The sequence below is a fragment of the Elephas maximus genome, chromosome 3 (assembly GCF_024166365.1).
Source record: "Elephas maximus indicus isolate mEleMax1 chromosome 3, mEleMax1 primary haplotype, whole genome shotgun sequence".
NCBI lineage: Eukaryota > Metazoa > Chordata > Mammalia > Proboscidea > Elephantidae > Elephas > Elephas maximus.
In genome coordinates, this window is record NC_064821.1 from 27,898,904 (window position 1) to 27,904,903 (window position 6,000).

The following is a 6,000-nucleotide window of genomic DNA, read 5'->3' on the forward strand; positions in this document are numbered from 1 at the left end:
ATCGTCTTTCTTAACAATCACTGGTACAGTTTTCAGTAACAACAATCAAGAGGGCCTTCACTGGTCCAAAAAATTTTCTGTTCACTAAATGCTAATAGAGATAAGAGTGGGAAGTCTTTTGTGCTCTGTTTGATGATTTATGTGAAAAGTTCACTAAAAGATATTTCCAAGATTATGTTAGCTATTGTCTTTATACCTCAGGGCCCAGTTTGATGTGTCCTTGTGAGCCCTTGTGGGCCCAGCTCCAGCTGGGTCACATCCGCTATACTCAAGGACAGGGAATAATGATTCCAATATTATTTTCTAAATCGGATGGCAGAACGGACATGATGGGCTAGGCTGAGGGTGGAGACTTGAGTTCAGCCCCAGAAGATGCTCATCAAATGTTTCTCTTAACGTACCTCTCCTCCACCTGCCCAGAGCCCTTAAAAAGATTCTCCAATGTTGACAAGCCTACCAATCCCAGCAAGATGTGACACCTCCATTCTTTCAATCACATTTTTAGGCCTTTAGTTTCCCTTTTTATTTTCTTATCGCTTTTTGCTATTTAAAACTTATCTGGAAGTCATGCTGAATTCTTAATAGCTGATCCCTTTGGGTTTTCAATGTAATAATATTTTCTTCGTTGAATTTTTTTTCCTTCAAATATGTATTCCTCATTACTGATCTTACTATATAGGCCAGGACCTCCCATACTAGATTCTGTTGAAGAGTAAGAACACATACTCTGTTAAAATAAGCATTATGGATTGAATGTGTCCCCCCAAAAGGTGTGTCAACTTGGCGAGGCCATGATTCCCAGTATTGTGTAACTGTCCACCATTTTGTCCTCTGATGTGATTTTCCTATGTGTTGTAAATCCTATCTCTATCATGTTAATGAGGCAGGATTAGATGCAGTTATGTTAATGAGGCAGAACTCAATCTACAGGATTAGATTATACCTTAAGTCAGTCTCTTTTGAGATATAGAGAGGAACAAGCAGAGAGACGGGGGACCTCATACCACCAAGAAAGTAGTGCGAGGAGCAGAGTGTGTCCTTTGGACCTGGGGTCCCTATACTGAGAATATCCTAGTCCAGGGGAAGATTGATGATGAGGACCTTCCTCCAGAGCTGAAAGAGAATGAAAGCCTTCCCCTGGGCTGACGCCCTGAATTTAGGCTTCTAACCTACTAGACTGTGAGAGAATAAACTTCTGTTTCTTGAAGGCATCCACTTGTGGTATTTCTGTTATAGCAGTACTAAAACTAAGACAGTAAGAGTAAAGAGATTTATTGAGGAATAAAACAATTTGCAAATTGGGCAGCAACCCTGAAAATAATACAAAGTTGCTCCAAAGTATGGAGGGAGAGGTGTGCTTTTAGAGCTCAGATGGCTAAGGGGAGTTCGTGGTGGTACCCATAAGGTAGGCACATCACCAACAATCCTATTTTCATCTACCTTCTTACTGGAACATCTTGAGTAAACATCTCCTCCTAGAGTCACATTCCTGACCCCAACCCTCATTTACTAAGATTGGCTAAACCGCCTTCCTGGTCCCTACACTTATTTGCTAAGAGTGGCATGGGACAAAAGCCAAGCTCCTTAAGCCAGATGATCGATCAGGGGACAGGGTCCCCTAGTTCCACCCAGCCACAAGCCCAAGGCCATATGCATATGAATGGGAAGAAGTCAAAGTTACATTCTCAGGAATGTAGAAGCAGAAGCTTATAACAAAATGGAGTTTTAATTCAGACCTTATGCCAGCCGTTTTATTATGACAAGTGCCTCAGTTTTAGAAGTTTGCTAGTACAATTGTAAAACAGCAGTGATACCAGGAATTCTTCATTTATTTAGTAATGGTTCTAAAGTTTCCCAGGAAATCATGTTTGCTGTAGTTTCACCAGGTGACCTTATGGAGTTAATAAAGTTCATTTTTAGTCCTGATTTACTAAGACATTATTTCAATAATTGTTTATATAATCAATTTTTTTTTATGAATCTGCTGAATTGATCTCATCTATCAGTTTGTCATACTGTGGGGGCTTGCCTGTTGCTATGATGCTGGAAGCAATGCCATCAATATATTCAAGTACCAGCAGAGTCACCACGGTGGACAGGTTTTGGCTGAGCTTCCAGACTAAGACTACGAAGAAGGACCTGGCAGTCTACGTCTGAAAAGAATGAGCCAGTGAAAACTTTATGAATAGCAGCAGAACACTGTCTGATATAGTGTAGAAAGTTGAGCCCCTCAAATTGGAAGACACTCAAAAGACAACTGGGGAAAAGCTGCCTCCTCAAAGTGGAGTCAACCTTGATGATGTGGACAGACTCAAGCTTTCGGCACCTTCATTTGCTGAGGTGGCACAACCCAAAATGAGAAGAAACCGGGGCAAACATCCACTAATTATCAGAACATGGAATGTATGAAGTATGAATCTGGAAAATTGGAAATCATCAAAAATGAAATGGAACACATAAACATCGATATCCTAGTGAGCTGAAATGCACTGGTATTGGCCATTTTGAATTAGATAATCATATGGCCTACAGAAACAACAACTTGAAGAAGAATGGCATTGTATTCATCGTCAAAAAGAACATTTCAAGATCTTTCCTGAAATACAGCGCTGTCAATGATACAATAATATCCATATGTCTACAAGGAAGACCAGCTAATACAACTATGTTTCAAATTTACACACCAACCACTAAGGCCAAAGATGATGAAATTGAAGTTTTTACCAACTTCTACAGTTGAAATTGATCAAACGTGCAATCAAGATGCATTCATAATTACTGGTGATTGGAATGCAAAAGTTAGCAACAAAGAAGAAGGATCTGTAGTTGGAAAATATGGACTTGGTGATAGACACAATGATGGAGATCACATGAGGGAATTTTGCAAGACCAATGACTTCTCCATTGCAAATACCATTTTTCACCAACAAAAAATAGTGACTATTCACGTGGACCTCGCAAGATGGAATACACAGGAATCAAATAGACTACATCTGTGGAAAGAGATGATGGAAAGGCTTGATATCATCAGTCTGTACAAGGCCAGGGGCCAACCGCGGAACAGACCATCAATTGCTCATATGGAAGTTCAAATTGAAGCTTAACAAAATTAGAACAATTCCAGGAGGGCCAAAGTATGACCATGAGTATATCCCACCTGAATTTAGAAACTATCTCAGGAATAAATTTGATGCATTGAACACTAATGACTGAATACCAGACGAGTTGGGTAATGACATCCAGGACATCATACATAAAGAAAGCAAGAAGACAAGACAGGAAAGACAGAAAAGACCAAAATGGCTGTCAGAAGAGATGCTGAAACTTGCTCTTGAACGTTGAACAGCTAAAACAAAAAGAAATGATGAAGTAAAAGAGCTGAACAGAAGATTTCAAAGGGCAGCTTGAGAAGACAAAGTAAAGTATTATAATGACATGTGCAAAGAGCTGGAGATAGAAAACCAAAAGGCAAGAACACACTCAGCATTTCTCAAGCTGAAAGAACTGAAGAAAAAATTCAAGCCTCGAGTTGCAATAGTGAAGGATTCCACGGGGGAAATATTAAAAGATGCAGGAAGCATCAAAAGAACATGGAAGGAATACACAGAGTCATTATACCAAAAAGAACTGGGCGACGTTCAGCCATTTCAGGAGGTAGGATGGGATCAGGAATCAGTGTTATTGAAGGAAGAGGTCCAAGCCGCACTGAAGGCATTAGCAAAAACCAATATCAGAATATCAATTGAGATATTTCAACAAAGGGATGCAGCGCTAGAAGCGCTCACTCGCCTATGCCAGGAGATTGGGAAGACAGCTACCTGGCGAGCTGACTGGAAGAGGTTCATCTTTATGCCTATTCCCAAGAAAGGTGATCCAACCGAATATGGAAATGATCAGACAATATCATTAATATCACATGCAAGTAAAATTTTGTTGAAGATCATTCAAAAGGGGCTGCAGCAGTATATTGACAGGGAACTGCCAGAAACTCAAGCCAGATTCAGAAGAGGACGTGGAACCAGGGATATCGTTGCTGATGTCAGTTCAATCCTGGCTGAAAGCAGAGAATACTAGAAAGATGTTTACCTGTGTTTTATTGACTGTGCAAAGCCATTCAACTGTGTGGATCATAACAAATTATGGATAACATTGCAAAAAATGTAAATTCCAGAACACTTAATTGTGCTCATGAGGAACCTGTACATATATCAAGAAGCAGTCATTTGGACAGAACATGGGGATACTGAGTGATTTAAAGTCAGGAAAGATGTGTGTCTGGGTTGTATTCATTCACCATTCCTGTTCAGTCTGTATGCTGAGCAGATAATCTGAGAGGCTGGACTATATGAAAAAGAATGGGGCATCAGGACTGGAGGAAGATTCATCAACAAACTGTGTTATGCAGGTGACACGACCTTGCTTGCTGAAAGTGAAGAGGTCTTGAAGCACTTACTGATGAAGAGCAAAGACCACAGCCTTCTGTATGGATTACACCTCAACATAAAACAAAAATCCTCACAACTGGACCAATTACCAACATCATGATAAACTGAGAAAAGATTGAAGTTGTCAAGAATTTCATTCTACTTGGATCCACAGTCAACACCCCTGAAAGCAGCAGTCAAGAAACCAAGAGACGCATTGCATTGGGAAATCTCCTGCGAAAGACCTCTTTAAAGCGTTGAAAAGCAAAGATGTCACCCTGAAGACTAAGGTGCACTTGACTCAAGCCGTGGTGTTTTCAGTCGTATCTTATGCGTGCGAAAGCTGGACAGTGAATAAGGAAGACTGAAGAAGAATTGATGCCTTTGAATTGTAGTGTTGGTGAAGAATATTGAATGTGCCATGGACTGCCAAAAGAATGAGCAAATCTGTCTTGGAACAAGCACAACCGGAATGCTCCTTAGAAGCAAGGATGGTAAGACAAGTCTTAAATAATTTGGACATGTCAGGAGGGATCAGCCTCTGGAGAAGGACATCATGCTTGGTAAACTTCAGGGTCAGTGAAAAAGAGGAAGACCCTCAGTGAGATGGACTGACAACAGTGGCTGCAACAGTGGGCTTAAGCATGACAAAGATTATGAGGATGGCGCAGGACTGGGCAGTGTTTCGTTCTGTAATACATAGGGTAGCTACGAGGGAAAACCAACTTGACGGCATCTAAAAACAACACATTAACTTGTCTTTTCCTGTACAAAATCCTTAATTTTTATGTAGGCAAATGAGTTTTTTTTAAAAAATAGCTTCTGGGTTTCCTACCTTGCTTTTAAAAGTCTCCTCAAGCTCTAAGTTATATAAATATTTAATATTATTCTAAAATTACTTTCTAAAAACATTTAAATCTTTAATCCTCAGGAATGTATTTTGGCATGTGGTGTGGAGTTGTGGGTCTAATTTTTTTTTCTCCAAAAAGATGGCCCATTGTTTTAGCACCACTTATTCATAAACTATGATTTACCTACTGATTTGAAATTCTACCTTTATTAAATTATAAACTCCTACGTATACGCCTATCAGTTTCTAGACTCTTGTGTGCCAGAAATATGTTTACCTATGCCAATATCAGTATCATACTGTTTTGACTATGATGGCTTCCTGTAAGGGAATTGTAAAACTTGAGGTACCTGAGATCTGAAGTAGCCGACTTGAGGTTTGAGTGCAACTCTTCTGTGACTAGTTCCGTTTCCACCCTAGCAACAATTTTCCATGCTGTTTCTAAGAATGCTGGTAATGATGATGTGACTACACTGAGGACACCCCCCCCACACACACACCCTTGTAATTACCACACTGTAACCAGTCTAAGAAAGATATATATATTCTTTTAAGCCAATCCCCTTAAGCTTCAAAGGATGCAATACAGGAAGTCCTGCCTTACGAGTTCCTGTCATAGGAAGTCCCACCTTAAAAAGATCTACTATCAATTAATGTCTTTCAATGATCTGAGCCTGTAATTACCAGTCAAGTGATGTGTTTCAATGATTTAAGTTTATAAATACC